A 19,440-nucleotide genomic window follows, 5' to 3' on the forward strand; every position below is an offset into this window, starting at 1 on the left:
CCCCACCGAAGCCTTGGGTTCCTTCTTGGGTCCCCAAAAGGATTCAAGGCGCGAAGGACGATCCACAGAAGAGGCCGTGGTCCCTTCCCCGAAGTCGTTGTGCTGACGAATCAGCGCAATAACCTCTACAAAAGTCCTCTATATCTCGGGGGTGTCCGCATCCTGGGGTAGAGGACCCTCGAGTCCCTCCAGAGTGCGGTCCTCCCAGTCTACTCTCCCTGCAGGAGGGAGAACCTCGTCAGACCCCCGTGATCCTTCCTGGACCACGCGGGCATAAGACCTGGTTGAGCCAAGGACCGAGCCAGATTCGTATGCCTACGAGGTAGAACTCCGAGGAGAAAACTCGCCAGAGCTCTTCCTGTCTGACTCACGCCCCCTGGAAGGAGCCGAAGAGGTGGAGGGGACAGGCAAGGAGGATCGAGCACTCCCACTGGCTTTGCTGGCAGAACCAACAGAGGCAGTGGGTTGGGAGCGGTCACCAACCCACGGTGGTGACGGCAACCCAAGGAGAGCGGAGCAGCTCGCGTGAGACGAGCCGTGCATTCGCTTCCCCCGAGCCAGGCTGGCTACGCGGATGTGGCCGGGGACTAGGAGGAGCTGAGCATGCGTCTGGCTGGCGCGAGCTTGCGCTGTCCTCTAGACGCGCCCCAGTCTTCTTCGAGGCCGTAGCCTCTCGAGAAGACTGAGCAGGGGACCTCTTCTCTGTTTCTCCTGGCGTTCGGCCTCGAGGGGCTGAAGCACTATCCCGAAAACCTGACTTGACACTCCCAGGAGTGCCAGCAGGAAGAGCCGGGGCACCTGCATGCCTGGGCTCTTTCTCTCGCCCCATGCCCTGGTCTGTACGGCGAGAAGTTTCTCCTGTATCAGCCTGGGGTACCCGGGTCTCCTTGGAGACCCGGGTACTCGGAGCAACTTGCGTACAAGTGTCTGACGTGGACTCGCTGGCCTTAGAAGCAGGAATTTTCTTTGGCACGGAGGGGGGGGGGGTTGCAAACCTTAGTCTGCACGTCCTTGACTCCCGATGCGATTGACCCGGAGGTCAGGGCAGCGGTTTCCGATCCATGGATCGGGAAGAGCCGACGAGAGATCCCACTGCCGCCTTCCCTGTGGAAGGAGGCAGTCCCTTGGAAGTCTCGGTGCAAGACTTCTTAGGGGGGAGGAGAGGTAGACTTCTTCTTCTTCGGCTGCGAAGCCTCGGAAGGAGAAGAAGAAGAGGCAGCAGATGAAGACGATGACGATGATGAAGACGAAGACGAAGGTGACGACACCTTTCTAGACTTCTTCTTCTTCTTCACCATCTTCTTCAGTATCGCTGTCAGGTCCCCAAACCAAGCAGGCGCAGCCGAAGACTCAGGAACAGGAGGAGGGGCTGCAGCAGAAGGTGCATCCTGGGGAGAGACCGCGTGTCAGCCAGGAATGAAAGTAGGTGGGGCCAGGAATGCAGGCACGGGTGGTGCATGGGCAGCCAGGCCAGGCCGTGCCAGAGTCGAAGGTATCGGGAGAAGAACAGACGAAGAACTGGGCTGGATCGAGAAGCGAGGAGCCGGAACCAAAGTCGAAATCGGGCCAGGGTCAGCAACAGGGGCAGGGACAGTCCCATATGGAAGGGTTGATGTCACCATGTAGGAGGGGCCTGGTTGCAAGAACAGGGCCAGGAACCCAGGAGGCAGCGGTACTGCCTGATGCATGGCAGGTGCAGCCGAGACCTGGGTATCCTGGTGCGAAGCTACTGACACCGGAAGCTTGGCGAACCCTGACATGGTGACCGATGTTGTGGTAATTGTCGCTGCAGAGTGAGTAGTCACTGGAGCGCTGGATAGATATGAAACCAGTCCCTCCAGTGACGGTACACCAGGTAGGCCCAGGTGTAGCCAGGTTGATGAAATGTCTGTTGCCTGGTTATCCAGCCCAAGACCTGAAGCAAAAGTCGGGTTAGGTTGGGAAGCCTCTACTGGCTCTGGAGGAAAAAATTCCCCTCCAGAACGGGAAGAGACCCCCGAGAGGATGTCCCAATCCACCTCTCCCCCGCGCCCTTCCACAACCAATGAAACGAATGAGGAAGGGGAGGGGGAGTCCTTACCCGAAGGAGAGGAAGCAAGAAGGGGAAGCTCACCGGGAGGGAGAAATGAACCCGACACATTCGCCACCACTGGAGTAGTCGGGGGCGTATTACCCTCGGACGACTCCTTGGTAGGCTTACGATGGTAACGTCTCCTCCCCTCGAACTTCCTCCATTGCTCGGGAGACCAAGAGCAACACTCACTACAAGGAGCGTCACGCAAACACACACGCCCATTGCAAGATGGGCAGAGAGCGTGTGGATCCATGTCGACGCTAGACCTAAATGAATTACATTTCTTCCCTCCTACCCCGGGACACACATGCTGGGGAGAGGAAGGCTTAGAAGGCTTGTCCATAATGAATTTGGAAGAAAAAACAAAGATTTCCCACCAAATATTGAAGAAAAGAGCAGTCAGGCAGAGAGCGTGAAGAACATCGTCCGCATCCTACGACGGCCGAAAGCAAATTGGAATGTTTACATCCGGGCAGGCAGTACTCCCACCTCCCGGACAGTAGTCAACTGCCTAACCACCTTGTTTGAAGTTCAACAGCCATTTCCAGCCTACGCCTGAAAGTAATCCCCTGATAAAAAGGACTGAGGATTTGTATATTGTGTCAGAACAAAGGAGAAAATAAGCAGTCAGGCAGAGAGCGCGAAGAACATCGTCCGCATGCTACGACAGCCAAAAGCAAATTGGAATGTTTACATCTGGGCAGGCGGTACTCCCACCTCCCGGACAGTGGTCAACTGCCTAACCACCTTGTTTGAAGTTCAACAGCCATTTCCAGCCTACGCCTGAAAGTAATCCCCTGATAAAAAGGACTGAGGGTTTGTATATTGTGTCAGAACAAAGGAGAAAATAAGCAGTCAGGCAGAGAGCGCGAAGAACATCGTCCGCATGCTACGACAGCCAAAAGCAAATTGGAATGTTTACATCCGGGCAGGCAGTACTCCCACCTCCCGGACAGTAGTCAACTGCCTAACCACCTTGTTTGAAGTTCAACAGCCATTTCCAGCCTACGCCTGAAAGTAATCCCTGATAAAAGGACTGGGGTTTGTATATTGTGTCAGAACAAAGGAGAAAATAAGCAGTCAGGCAGAGAGCGCGAAGAACATCGTCCGCATGCTACGACAGCCAAAAGCAAATTGGAATGTTTACATCTGGGCAGGCGGTACTCCCGCCTCCCGGACAGTGGTCAACTGCCTAACCACCTTGTTTGATGTTCAATGGCCGTTTCCAGCCTACGCCTGAAAGTAATCCCTAATGTAAAGGACCGAGGGTTTGTATATTGTGTCGGAATAAATATCGTTTATTAATACAATTACTAGGCTAAACAATTGAGAAAAAGTGTATAGAATGCAGCACAGGCGAGATAAGATGAAAAATTGACAGAGATAATGAGATATTTGCCTTATTTTGCCTATATTTTTATATTCATCCACAAGGAGCTGGTACTAAACACAGTGCCCCAAGGAGCTTCTACCACACTGAGCACCAAGCCCTAAGGGATGAATGCAAAAACATGCACGACAGATGGCAAATTTTTCATCACCTTGGTTAATTTTAAAATGATCTTACCTGTACTGCATTCTTTGGAAGCTTGAATTTCATGTCAATGGGCCCTGTGGGCTTTGTTCCATATGAATAGGGTTCATAATAATAATAATAATAATAATAATAATAATAATAATAATAATAATAATAATTCTATACACACTTTTCTACAGTGTTCAGCCTAAGGACCAGTTGAGAAAGACAGGCACAGGTTCTGCCAACTACAACAAACCTAACCTTCCCTAGAATGCAATGTCCTGACCTAGCGTTCTTCAGCTAAATTGGGGCGCCGTTCCTGACCTGGCCATGGGGTTTTGCCTCCCTCTCCTGCACCCCACCTCCCCCAAGGAAGTAATACTGAACATGGGAAAGACCCTCTAAGGGAATACCCTAGAGGTTATACTGTACCTGACATTTCACAAGTGTTTATGGCACTGTTTCACACAAGTTAAGTTTACATGACAATTCAAAATAAGTCTAAATGAAATAACAACGTAACAGGCGACACCTACGATCATTATATAACGAAATAAAACGACAAAGGTGTCGAAATAACTCGGCTATCATGAGGGGTAAAGCTAGCTACAATCATGGCGTGTGCCTTGTGTTTACAGTCTGGGTGAGCGATAACGAGCCTAAAATAAAAACCTAAAACTATAAAATCGTAATATAATTTATGAAATGTAATTGAATTATTTTCATTAAAATATTATACTTATTTATGTTAATACTTAAAATTCATATTCTAAATCATATCTGTGGTTTTGAATTTAAGATTTGTATTCTTCATAATTCCCTTTAGACTTATATTTGGATTATTTTCATAAAGATTTTGAATGCATTTGATATTATATTTAATATTTGTGTGCAATATTACATTCATCATATGTTTAAGATTGATATTCTTTGTAATTAATTTTAGGCTTGTCTGTTTTAAGAAATTTACGGGGCCTGCGACGCTATAGACACCTATTGACAGCTGAAGTAACTAAAATAACAAAAAAAGCTAACAATAAATACTAACTGAGTACTTTGTTTGTTTACACAAATATTTAACCTTCGATTTTACGTAAATAACAACGAATTTCAACAATTTCATATAAGTTATAGATTAATCAACCTTTTTCGTTTTCTCTGGTCCTAATTATTGTTCTTGGATGTAATTAAAATTGCCAAAATAAATTCATTTTAAAAATATTGCTAAGCCAACTATTAAACTTTTGGCTTGTGCAATATACAACTATTGTCTAATCTTTAGTTAATTTGCATATAGAAATATTTCTATTAAGTTATTATGGAATATAAAAAAATACTAATATATTATATTAATTTTTATAAAAAAAACAATCATTAATGAAGTATTTTTTATTAAAACTGAGAAATATAAAAGGTATTTTCCTATGCACGTCTGGTAAAAGAAACAGACAGATGAACTTTGAAACCTGACGCAGATTTTAAAGTAAAACATGAAGAATCGTGTTATCGATCATTAAATAGGCAATGCAGGATTACTGACTAATTAAATAAAGTATTAATAATTAATAAAGTAAATATAAAGTTAGACTTCACCTCAAACTTAGATACTTTTCGGGACAATAGCTCGAGTCGTCTTATAAAACATTATCTTGACATCATTTAAAACGATTCGAATTATGAATGAAAAATGACGTCACTGCCCTGAAGATTACTTGACAGTTTCCATGGAAACCGAAGTTTTTACGCGAGTTTTAAAACAAAGTCTATTAGTTTTAATGGTAAAAATAATATAATAAAAGTTAAAATTATATATTACTATATCATAATGAGTTATTTTACTGATTAATTCATGAAAATATATGTTTAGATGTCGAATTCATCTATAAAAATACAAATTTATGAGATCGCTACTCACACCTATGGTTAAACTGCAAAATTGTCCTCTGCTTCAGTCCAAAAGGAAGGCACAAACTGGCAACTTTCACTCAAATTCATCGTTATTTACGTTCGATAATTAGGTGATTTTAGCGACTTACATGACACTTTTTTGCATGAAATTTATTAATATACAAAGAAATATGGCAAGACAAAAAAACTAGTTTTAATGTATATCTAGCTTATAAAAAAAGAATTTTGAAAGTAGCAAAAAGCAACTCTTCTATTCTTCCTACCATCTCCAGGGTCCCCCCAACTTATGATTTGCTGTTGGGCCAGAATTGGAGTTTTCGCTCTTATTCCGATCTACTACAACGAGATTTCAATATATAATCCTACTTGGGGTTGTGAAAATGATTATAATCATATAGGGGTTGTAAGTACTGTAATGTAATACAAAAATTATATACAATATATTTATATATATATATATATATATATATATATATATATATATATATATATATATATATATATATATATATATATATATATATATGTGTGTGTGTGTGTGTGTGTGTGTGTGTGTGTGTGTGTGTGTGAGTGTGTATTGTTACAGACTGGACTGGTGTGATACGAATTTGCACACAAAATTAAAATTGATGCTGCCATGAAACCAAGGGAGTCCAGTTTGTAAACAAAAGGGGATTTGATTGAAGACTTACCTCAGAATTTTCCTGGAGTTATAATAATTTAAGGTGGAAGGTCGCCTTATTGGAATTTAGAATTCTTTTGCCAATTTACAGTGATTTATTTATAGAAACTTAGCAAATCAACATTTAGACACCATACAACATAATCACTGAGGGGCAGATTCAGAATAGGGCACAGTAACAAGAATGACATGAATTGGCAACAAGCAAGTGGATAAAAAATGGGGCCAATCTGCAACAATCAGTTCAGTGATAATAATCCCCTTCAGTCTGCCCTGATTACGTGGAATATTAATGCAAATGATGGTGCTCCAGGATGGAGGAATGCTTCATGCAAACAGTTGACCACAACGGACACTTCTCTGAACTACGACCAGGCATTGATTAAATTTGGGTGGCAGGCGAGGTATGGAACAGGATTGCGATCGCACCACGTGTCTCTCCTGAAAGAGACGTTTTGCGTTAGCCCTGCTCAAACTAAGGGAGAGGGAATCTTCCTACAGAAGATTACCCAACACGTTCTTAAATACAACACATAACGTAGCCTTTTGATGAAAGCACGTAAACATGATCTGAGAATTGGAGCAGCGTGTGCGTTAACAATGAACACGTAATTATAAGCGCCCAAAGTTAACTTACGCGATTACCACTTAACTTAACTAACTTAAATAGCCCTTAGATTGCACTGGTGGAGGGATAAATGATTGTTATATCAGGATCTTTACTCGAATTCAAGGTGCGTAAATGGCAAGGCAGGGGATACAGGCAAGATTCTGACAAAGGGAAGATTGTTTCGTGGAGGAAGAGGTTAAAAGTTTAAAAGAAATGGAAATTAAGGAGTTAAGTACAAGGGACAGGGCTGGCTGTTTGACTACTCGCAACGTACGAACCTTTTATGATTGTTATAGGCGCCTACAATCGGATTGGCTGTCCGTCGACGATCGCCACACCAGTGGAGATGGAAGGACCCGCAGCGTGTCCGCTACAGATGAGGGCAGAAGCAAGTCTCTTCCCTGCTTTTGAAAAGCAGGTTGCATTTGGCGTCGGGGGTGGGGGGGCAGCTGTACCTGCAAGCATGTCAAAAGGCCAGCAAAATCACAGAGAAAAGAAGACCGTAGGACTAAGGCCTTACAGAATAAAATCCTACCGCATCCCCTAATCTCGATACGCCTATTGGGCTTTCTGAACACTAATTGCTACCCCATCTCAGGCGATGGGGGGAGACGGGGTTCTGGGTATTGTTCCCGCATCGTACAATCTTAAAGAGGGGGAGGGAAAATCTAGGTGTGTTCTGGTAGCAAGGGGGTTTTTTAAGAGGGAGACCCATTGTCTACCCGGCTTGGGCATCGCCTGTAGGCCGTGGAAGCATGCATTCTCTGTCCCTATGAGTGAAAAACAACTGAGTTCCGCCATATTGGCGCCAGCTATAAGCTAACTAAAATTAAAATTCTCTATATAAGTTAGCTAGATAGCAGCTAAATAGGAGGGAGGAATGTATATCCTTAACAATGTATATATCATATATTATATAATATAGGTGAAACTTAGCCAAGGGCCTGTGCAGATACTTGTAAATCATTAAACCCCATGAATTTACAATACAAATACTTAAGTTCAACAATATATATATATATATATATATATATATATATATATATATATATATATATATATATATAAATATATATATATATATATATATATATATATATATATATATATATATATATATATATATATATATATATATATATATGTATATATATTATCATAATTAGCAAGAACTCGCTAGCAAAGTGCTTCCCCCTTTTTCCTTTTTTTTTGTTGTTTTCATTTACTGTCAGCTGATCGATATTTCAATATTTCGCATGGTCAGTATACAAGAGATTAAAACGGATTGAAGGCCACTCCCTTTAAGTAGGTAATTCCTTTCCGAGGTAAAAGTAAATCTGTCTGGTCGTTTTCTTACAGGCAAAACACCCCTGTGGGCATCAGCTGAACATGACTCAACTCCCCCTATGTGTTGGACGTGCCCCCTGCCCCATAGGAGGAGATAAAAGCAGAAACCAAACCGAGGTTCGCTCTCACACATGCGCTGGATTGGATGGACTAAGGACCAAGCCACCTGCCCCTGGCAGTGCCCTTAGCTAACCACGTGGCCCTTTTCAAAGTATACTTTCTCCTCGTGCCCTTCGACCGCGAGCCACGTGTTTGCTCCACCGTTGACCTGCCAGATGCCCACATGCCATTGCCCGGCCCTTCGTGAAATTCCCACTCATTGCCCTTTTACGTGAAGCCCCTCCCCCCGCACCCTAACACGTGGAAGAACTCGCCCTCGGAAATCGCAAGTCATCCCCGGACCGCTTTCTGCGCTGGAACCAAATCTGCCTTACGGTAAAGTGCTTTGGAAGACCTCCATTCAGTCACGCTTTTATCTCGTAATATTTACTTAACTTGAAAGCCAGTAATCACGGAATCTCTTGTCAAATGTCAGTGCTCCTCGAGTGTCGGCAGTGCTAAGCTATCATTAATTCATCGAAGCCCCTTGGCACCCTCAGTGCAGCTTCGAATTCATTAATCTTTTGTCTGTTTTCATTACTGGCATATAATGTGCATATCTCTCATTTCAGAGGGCCCCTATATCGTGGAAGCTTCTTGGACTGTGTCTGGAATCCCCCAGTTTCATTCATCCCTTAGGAATCCCCTTCAGGATCAATAATCTACTAGCATTCCTCTTTCCCGTACTAACGTTATTTATGTAAATACATGCCTGCAAGTTTGCCCACGTGTTTTACATAATATTTTCCTCAGTAACAAGAGTCTTACGCTCATATGAAATTCCCCTTTGTTTTCCTCTTTTTTATGTTTTCCTGGACCCACGAAGTCAGAATCACAAGGCTAAATTACCTTAAATTGTTGCTACCTGTCTCACAGAGAATATTTCAAACTAAATCGCCAGGAAAAACTTAAAAATATATATATACATATATATATATATATATATATATATATATATATATATATATATATATATATATATATATATATATATATATATATATATATATATATATATATATATATATATATATATATATATATATATATATATATATATATATACATACATCCCAGTTTGCCCCTAAATCCCCTCTCACATAACCTGATAGTGAGTTACAGTATCCTATAAATTTTCTAAGAAAATTGAATCAGATTTGTCAAAAACACACTCAGTTATATATATATATATATATATATATATATATATATATATATATATATATATATATATATATTTTTTTTTGCCAAGTTAGATCAATTAGTACCATCAATTAAATTCACTGTGGAAATGGAAAGTGATGGGTGCATAGCCTCTTTGGATGTCCTCATACGAAGAAATAGTAATGGGTTTAAATATAGTGTATATAGAAAACCCTCTGATATTTCTTCCTCTGTGCATTTCTATTCTGGACACAAAGCAATAAGGTTAAAAAAATCAGTGTTTTCATCAATGTTTTTAAGAGCATTATGTGTTTGAAGCCCTGAATATATTGATGAGGAAATAGATAAGATTGGAATACAGGCAAGAAATTGAAATATCCTGACAGTGTATTAAACAATGCATCAGAAGCGGCAAGAAAAACTATGTATCAAAACCAAAAAGAACCTTACAACACAAAAAATTTGCTTGTACTGCCTTATAATAATAATATGAAAGATATCCCCCATCATCTTAAGAATTTTGGAGTAAAAGTCACATTTAAGAACAATAAAACAATGAAACATGTACTTATCAAGAACTCCCCCGACAATACTAAAGGGTGTGTATATAAAATTCCATGTAAGTCTTGTGACAACTTTTATATTGGCCAAATGGGTAAAGCACTGGAAAAGAGAATAGAACAGCATAAAAAAATGTGTGAGATATGCACAGGGGAACAGAGGTATTTTTGTACATGTTAGTAGAACAATCATGCTATCAACTGGGAGGGGGCAAAAAGGATTTTATATTCTAATAAGGCACTGGAAAGGAATATCATCAAATCTAGCTTTATAAAAGAAAGTTACAGCCATAATATGAATATCAGTCAAAGGATATAAACTTGATCCTTTAATATCAAAATAAATTTGTTAATTGTTTAAATTTTAAGGGAGGCAGTAGAGATGTATGGACATAAGATTATCTTATTTGTAAACACTGTATAGGGGGCCAGCAGTGCTAATGAGATTTCCAAACCCTGCCTCCCTGACACCTGTCAGGTGTCGATCTGATGTCGCTTATAGTCGGTATGCTTATCAGTATTGTCCCCAGAGAGTATATTGTGATTTTTAGCCAAATGAGTTTTGAAGGCCACTCCTACCCTGACACCAGCCGGTGGGTGGATATATAGTCTAACGGTTGTATATGCTCATCATTACTGTTCCTATAGTATAATACTTGTGAATTCTAATACTCTGTGTCAGTTCTTCGTCAATGGCTTGGAAATAAAGTCGAAACTGGTCAGGACCTCTTATTTTTCACCTGTGGTAATGTGTGATAATCACGTACTAAAGTTATAATTATATATATATATATATATATATATATGTATATGTATAATTGAGTGTGTTTTTGACAAATCTGAATCAATTTTCTTAGAAAATAAATAGGACACTGCAACTCACTACAAGGTTCTGTGAGAGGGGATTTAAGGCAAACTGGGATGTATATTTTTCATATTACATTACAGTAACTTACAACCTCTATATGATTACAATCATTTTCATAACCCCAAGGGAGGATTATATATTGAAATCTCCTTATTGTATTAATGAATAAATAAAGAAAAGGAGGCAAAAAAAGAGAGACAAGAATGGGAGCGAAAACTTAAATTCTGGCCCAACAGCAATTTGTAAGTTGCGGGAACCCGAGGAGATCGTAGGGAGGATAAAAGAGTTGCCTTTTGTTACTTTTAAAATTCCTTTTTTTTATAGATTGGATGCGAATCAAAACTCAGTTTCTTCATTTTCCCATATTTCTGTGTATATTAATAAATATTCATGCAAAAAACTGTCATGTAAATCGCTAAAATAACATAATTACCGAGCATAAATGACGATGAATTTGAGTGAAAGTTGCCAGTTTCTGCCTTCTTTCTGAACTGAAGCAGACGACAATTCAGCAGTATAACCATACGGCATAAGTAGCGATCTCATAAATTTGTATTTTCATTCATAAACTCGGCATTTAAACAGTATTTCCATAAATACTTCACTAATAAAACTTATTGTATTTTATTAATATATAAATAAACTTTTATTATATAAGTTTAATCATTAAAACTAATAGACTTTTATTTTGAAAAATTTGTAAACAAACTTTGTTTGCCATGGAAACCAGTGAGTTCTCTTACGTCATCTTTTTCATTCATAAATTCAATTCTCGACGCAGCGAAGTACTGAGTAACAATATCGTTTAGCAGACGAATTTTTTTCAAAATAGGGATGTACAGAATGTTTTATTTTATATGTATTTTTAAGACCAGTATCATATATATATATATATATATATATATATATATATATATATATATATATATATATATATATATATATATGATACTGGTCTTTTATATGTATTTTTAAGACCAGTATCATATATATATATATATATATATATATATATATATATATATATATATATATATATATATATATATATATATATATATATATATATTCCTGAACTAAACTAGTGACTAAAACTTGGCATCACAACAAGAGATAGAAAGGGAGAGAGAGACTGCTGACACAGTTCACATTCACATAAGAGATAATAAGGTTTTAGTGCTTCGATTAAGATCCTAATTCAATGTTGGTTGATGCAAAGACCGTCAGACAAGGCCGGTAGCTTTACATAGGGTCTAAGTAATCGTAGATTTGTTCGTAAAACGTGGTTACGATCGCAGACTTGTGTCGGGATGAGAAAGAGAATACGACGTTCAGTTTCATCCTGAACCTGTTATGTTTATTTGAGCACTTGAAAACCCACAAGTTCAAGGAGGAATAATGGCTGCTTAACTACCACCCCTTCCCATGACAATCTTTACATTTTATCACAAAATATCGCGCGAACCCTTTTCCAAAGACATGTTTATTGATTATTTAGCACCTTATGTGCACTGTCAACTTCTTTATAAGTTTCTTTGGGCAGCCTTATTAATACACAGTTTCAGGATATTTGCACTTTTGTGCAGCACAAACTTTGACGTCATTCACTCTAGAATTACTCTAACACTGAACTTTACTATCTAGAGTTGCAACTTGCATGAGAGAGAGAGAGAGAGAGAGAGAGAGAGAGAGAGAGAGAGAGAGAGAGAGAGAGAGAGAGAGAGAGAGAGAGAGAGAGAGAGAGAGAGAGAGTGGTCTTATGACAACGTAAGCACTTGCTCCTTCGAATAACCCATGGGGGAGAGAGATAGTGAGCAAGATCTAAAGACTAGTCTTTAGATCTTGATAGTGAGAGAGAATGGTCTTGCTACAGCGCAAGCAATAATTGCTCCTTTTTATAACACAAAGAGAGAGAGAGAGAGAGAGAGAGAGAGAGAGAGAGAGAGAGAGAGAGAGAGAGAGAGAGAGAGCCCTGTACCACTAGATTCAGAACTGAATGTCCCTCACCTAAAATTATTTTCCGTCTACTGATAAATTCGGCATTTAAACAGTATTTTCATAAATTAATATCTATTAAAATAAAACTGTCTTTACATTCCAAAATATCGGTGTCCAAAGCTTCTTATGACGACTTGTTAGTACAGATTTTCACTTCCTAAATTCGGTCGGTCTAACCAGCACCTATTTAACATCCCTGTAATCATTTTGCGACCGAGACAATCAACTGAACTCTCCAAGATGTCGGAAATTTTATTTCCGACGCACTAGTTCTAAGTCGAGATGTCAGTTGACTGTGATAATCTGGCCTTCAGAGCAAAACCAACAAACATCAAACAGAAGGTCCAGCAAGATTTTTATTACAAAATTAGACTATTTAAATTTAACAAACACAGAACCAACGGACCACGAGTTCTGCAATAAAGCACACAAACTAAACAATCGGAAAATTTCATTTAACCTCAGAAAAACTCTTAACATCGGTCTGAAAAGGTTACAATCATATATTTACGTTAGATCTGGATCATTAAGCAATAGCTGCGATAAACTTTAACCGCGTCAAGTCGCGGATGACAAAAATACAAAGGGATTACATTAGCACACTATATGAACCGGCCCTTGGCTGAGAAATTGCGAGGTGTACGAGACTCCTCCCGCCTGTTGCTTATCGTGGTGGCCCCGATAAAAGACACGGAGCACCTCTGCATGGTTTCAGACTGGTAATAACATTTCTAGGGCTTTTGCAAAAGAATTCATTACACTGTTATTTCAAATTACCACAAAATCATTCGATTACATAACGCTGATCATTCTTCATGGAGCTTTTATTTGATATTGTTATTCTCTGACACAAAGGGAACCGAAAATTCTCACTAACCTGGTTTCAACAAATATTAAAAAAAAGTTAAAGTTGGCAGGAAAAAGATGCATTGATGGCCGAGATGTTTCATAAGACATCCACACATATCTCTGTTCTGTTTGGTTATATATCGTGTTCATTGTTTATCACAAAATATCGTACGAATCCTTTTCCAAATATGTTTTATCTCTTATTCAGCTGCTTGCATCCGCTTTTAAATCCTTTTCAGGTTGCTTTTGCAGTCACTCTGATGTAGCTACACTTTGCCTTTTACTTCACTTTTTATGGAGCACAAAATCTTCACGTCTTCTCTCGCCGGGACCTAAGCTAGCACTGACTATTACCCTCTAGTATGGCATGAGAGAGAGAGAGAGAGAGAGAGAGAGAGAGAGAGAGAGAGAGAGAGAGAGAGAGAGAGAGAGACTGGGACTTTCGCTCCTTTGCGCAGAATGAGAGAAAAAAAGCTCTTTTGTGTAACATGAGAGAGAGAGAGAGAGAGAGAGAGAGAGAGAGAGAGAGAGAGAGAGAGAGAGAGAGAGAGAGTGACCGGAACTTTCGCTCCTTTGCGCAGACTGAGAGAAAGAGAGAGAGAGAGAGAAAAAAGACCAGAATTATCCCTCCTTTGTGTAACATGAGAGAGAGAGAGAGAGAGAGAGAGAGAGAGAGAGAGAGAGAGAGAGAGAGAGAGAGAGAGAGACTTGTGCCGATACAAAATCGGTCAAAAAATGTCATCCCAAGTCTTTCAATTTCCAAATAGAATTGACTTTTTTTTTTATCGTAGCCCATCACTCAAACTGTCATCACCCATCACTTTCACCCAAACTGTCACCTGTCACCCAAACTGTCATCACCCGTCACACATGCTGTCATCAACCATTACCCATCACTCAACTCACCTGCCTTATTTGCAGATCTGTCATAGACACTTATTTGTTTATACACTTTGTGTATGTGTACAGTACATTATATATATATATATATATATATATATATATATATTATATAATATATATATATATATATATATATATATATATATATATATATATATATATATATATATATATATATATATATATATATATATATATATATATATATAACGGGGATCAGGGATAAATTGTGAATGTGAAAGATCTCTGTTAAAATACAACTTATAAAGAATTGACAAACAAGAGACCATCCATCAATGGTCTGTCATAAGTGCTAATGTTAAGAAACAGAAACCTATATATATATATTGGGCCTTTACTGATCATATGTGATCTCACCCCTGGGGCATCATTATCAACAGAGCCTCATTGAATGGGGATTTATTTTAGCCAGGGGTGGACCCTTCCCCATTCTCAGCTCTGTCAACTAGCCAAGGCAGGTATAGAATAAAAATGGCTTCGATGACCCTCGGTCAAGCGATGCTTCCAGTCAGTTGTACAAGGGAACCAAAGTCACTCAGAACCACCATTGCGTTGCAGGATTACTTATCTCTCCTCTGCAGGAAACACACCATTCCTTCGTGCCATCCATGAACCAGTCACTCCTTCACAAGTTGTGGAAAGCCAATCATTTCCAAATCTCACATCCAGACTGACCTGTCGATGGCTGAGGCGCCCCCAGACTGTACCTCCAGAGCAGTGGTTCCCAACCTTTTTCCTGTCATTTCCCCCTGCACCCAGTGCAACCCTCCAGATTTCCCCCTTCATGTGTATGAGGGAAAGAGTAGTTAAAACACACTGTGACGACTTACTAATTTATTTTTCCATTATAGACAAATATACTGATAAACAAATAGTTAGATAAAGAGCGGTTAGTTACCCCGCATAGCCATAGAGAGTGGCTAGTAGCAAAATAAAAGGACTTTTGTTTATTCTTCTACTTCAAAATTGAATTAGTGAGAAGGTTGAGGCTGCTTCTTGTGCACCAGTGTATCAATATCAGGGCTAGTTTTGGCAAGTGCGCAACGTATGTCACATTCCACCTCCAGTCGGTTTCGTGCTTTGGGCTTGATTGTGAGTAAAGTAGAAAATCCTGACTCACAAAGGTAGGTTGTGGAAAACAGAATGAGTAGGTAGTGTAATTATTTCCCCCCTGGTAGCTTCAAATTTCCCCCAGGTTGGGAACCACTGCTCCAGAGGGTGGGAACATAAAAGGAGTAACATGAAAAGCCTATTGTGCATCTGTAGGCACTAACTCCTGCGAAAAGGCATCAGTTTCGTTCCTCGGGAGGAGGGGGGGCCAGACAAACCCTCCTCGTACCAACACCAAAACTCCTCATCAACATCAAAGCCCTCTCTAAAGCCCCTTTTACACGGGTCAAGAGGCAAGTCAAGTGAGCAAGTGGACGGCTTCTCTTTTGAAGGCAAGCAGCATAGGGCAAGTGCTTGTATACACAAAGCAAGTGAATCAGGCAACTAGCCTCTCAGTTTGTGCTGTGCATTTGGAGCATCCACATACATTCTTTGTTTTACAATGGATCTTACAAAGACTGTTATTGAAAATGTGTCCAAGTTATTGTATAGTGAGATGTTAGATATAATTGAGGAGGAGGTTACTCAAGAAAAGCGAATTTGGGTAAGGGAGTGGATAAAAAGGAGAAATGAACATGGGGCTTCATCAACTCTTTTAAGAGAGCTGTATTGTGAAGATCCCAATGAAAATAGATCCTGCTTGAGGATATCCCCAAGAGTTTTTGATAAGCTACTTAATGCAGTTGGCCCGGAGATACAGAAAAATGATACCTTGATGAGAGATGCATTACCAGCTAAAACCAAATTAAGAGTTAACCCTCATATATCTAGCAACTGGATACTCATTCAGAAATCTGCAGCACCACTTTTGGGTTTCAGTTGCTTCAATTTTGAAGATTATCCCAGAAGTTTGTGACACAATTTACAACAAGCTGCATGAATACACAAAATGAAAATTTTAAGTTTTATGATGCCCTTTTTTTACATCTTGTTTGTATCATGATTTGCTCTACCTTATTTTTGAAAAATAAATTACTTTTCTAGTACAAAAATAAAAAATATATTTTCTGTAAGAAAATAGATTTTTACTTCAAAAAATAAAAAAGAAATAGTACCACAGTATAAACATTTATGCTTCAGCATAAAATTGTTGTTAACTTGTTGCAAAATGCATTTCTACTCTGGGACATAAATAATCTTTATTTGTTACAAAGTAAATAATTGTTCTATTAAAAAAATGAGAACATTCCTTTGTTACAAAAATAATTTTCTCCTCTTTCCAAGAATCAGAACGGCTTTATTTGAAATATGTATAAACACTTGCTGTAAAACTTGTTCTTAAAAAAATAAAAATCTGCTCCTTAGTATTGAAAAGAAAAAAAAAATAATAACAATATAGTAATTCCTGTAAAATAAGTGAAAATATTTACTTATTTCATGACTTACTAAAGTAATGAAGTTTAATAAAAAAAAATAAAAATAAAAATAACCAGAGCACTAGATCTACATTACACCATCGCCAAACTCACTGAGGCTTGAAATGGCAGATGGTAAATTATCATGGTAGGACACAATGATTCATAAAGATTAAAAACTGTGTCACTGAATTTTTATATCAAAATATATGCCTAGAAAAGATTAGTACAGTTTATTAGGTTAGGCTTAGGGATGTGCAGTGTTCAGCTACAAATTAAAGCACATATATAGACTAATGTAGCCTAACTTGTTTGATTAATAAATGTACTCACCAAATTACTTTGTGATGTTCGTTTTAGTGTTCCTTGTTTCATTATGTCTTTCATTAGTGGAAATCATTTAATTGCAGACTTATACACATCTTGAGTACCAGCACCAGATCTTTCTGACTGTTCTACTTTACTTTGTTCTTGCTTAAATGTTGTCCTTAAACTTTTAATTTTCTGTTTTACATCACTAATTGTATAGTTTTCAATTTCCATTTTCTTGCATATGTCCATGAGAGCACACCTTGTTTCGATATGCATGTTCCACAAACACTCATGCTCCATATACAATAGTACAAAATTGTATGTTACATCTTCAGTCCACTTTGAGGGCATTTCTGAATACATAAAACAAAACGATGAGTAAAATAAAATTCTGGTACTATTCGGCACGTCTGTCCTGCAACTGAGCTGGAAATTCAAGTGCATGTTCACACGAGTCAAGTAGGTAGCAAGTAGCTTGCCAGTGGTGAATGGAAGAGGGGAAGCAACTTGCCTCAAAATAGACCTCGTGTCTATTCACTTGACTCGCTCTTCTGCTTGACTGTCAACTTGCTTCTTACTTGACTTGCACAAAATATTGATCAAGTGTAATGTTTACACATGTCAAGTTACTTGAAGCAAGTTACTTGCACACTTGACTTGCCTCTCTACTTGACCCGTGTAAAAAGGGCTTAACCCTGTGTTTCTACAGACTTAAATCATATGCACTTTCTTTCCAGCCACTGGTACAGGTCACCCTTCACAGTTGGAGTAACACTGTAGACCTCAAATGGCTCAATTTGAATGGATTAGCCTATCAGAAAAGGCACATAACCAAATGATGAATATTCTATAAAATGTTGATCAGCACACTTAATTAAGGTGGGAGTACAGTATCACTAGATACACAAATACACAGATGATTCCTATACAGTTGTAAAAATTGTCATAAATTTTCTCTTATTTATATATCTCATTAAAGAGGTCCATTTTTTATTCAATGGCAAGGAAGAATATCACTTACAGATTCATGTGTTATGTTCCCAGTAAATTAAGGTTAGTGAACTAGTAATCTGAAGTTTTGTTGAACAATTACCTCAGAACTGAGAAAATAATTTCAGTCTCTCTACAGCTGTCAAAGTACCTCAAGAAACTTGTGAACATCCACATCTGTATCTGACTTTTCCAAACTTGTTGTAATTCACTGATGTCTCCACCTGACTCCTCAGATTTATTGCAAGTTTCAATAATGTTCATGGCAGCTACTGTGACAATGGTTTTAGGATTCGTTAGGGGTCACACATCCATTTTTATAACTTTACCCAGTTTGTTTAACCTGACTGATCAGCAGACCAGCAGTACAGTGAATGTGCTACTGATGTCAGCTTTTGCCCTTATTACCTTCAACTTCTCTTATTAGATTCAGCAACTTTATTTTTTTGCTTAAATGCAGGACAATGGCAACAACCTCTTTTGTCTCAATGCGAGACAAACATGTGTGCCTGACTTTCTGTACAATATAAGCATAGCAGATTTCATCTTTGAGTGCCTTTTCCAGTGATTATCAACTTTTCTGGCCAAAAACTTGTTTCCAGTTGACAATTTACTCTCTAAACTGACAGTAAATACAGTATACATCTCAGCATGTATTTTCCATCATTGTATTATTTTCCTAAGCTATGTTCTCAAACTGACTGCATAACTGAGGTGGACTTGAATTTGTTCCCAAACCACTCTGTTTAATAAGAAAAGCAGTTGCATGGGTGACCATCCATTTTGATATTTAAAAATACCCTTCACTCCATGAAAACTTTCCCTACAACAGTACTCAGTCTTTCAAAGAATATCTAAAACTATCCACTCTAATATCATAGAAAATACTTGTCAGTCTTAAGTGTGCGCCTGTTCATCTAGTAAAAATTACAAGTCATTTAAAAATGTACATAAAATAGTATGCACTGCCACAACTACACAACAATCATATTCCTAAGGGAATATGTAGTCACAGTTAATGTCCTAAAACATGAAAAGTTCAAGCCCTTACACCACTGTGGATAAATAAAA

The 19,440-nt window shown here is 38.8% G+C and overlaps 1 long non-coding RNA gene across 1 annotated transcript in view; it reads right to left on the reverse strand.

Annotated features, from left to right (window-relative positions):
- Positions 1 to 4,228, reverse strand: part of LOC136828487 (uncharacterized) — a 30,047-nt gene extending 25,819 nt beyond the window's left edge. The window contains exon 1 of the long non-coding RNA XR_010850061.1: positions 4,130 to 4,228. This is a non-coding gene — a long non-coding RNA (uncharacterized lncRNA). The remainder of the gene's footprint in view (positions 1 to 4,129) is intronic.
- Positions 4,229 to 19,440: the final 15,212 nt, after the last annotated feature.

Source organism: Macrobrachium rosenbergii, chromosome 43 (assembly GCF_040412425.1).
Source record: "Macrobrachium rosenbergii isolate ZJJX-2024 chromosome 43, ASM4041242v1, whole genome shotgun sequence".
Lineage (NCBI taxonomy): Eukaryota > Metazoa > Arthropoda > Malacostraca > Decapoda > Palaemonidae > Macrobrachium > Macrobrachium rosenbergii.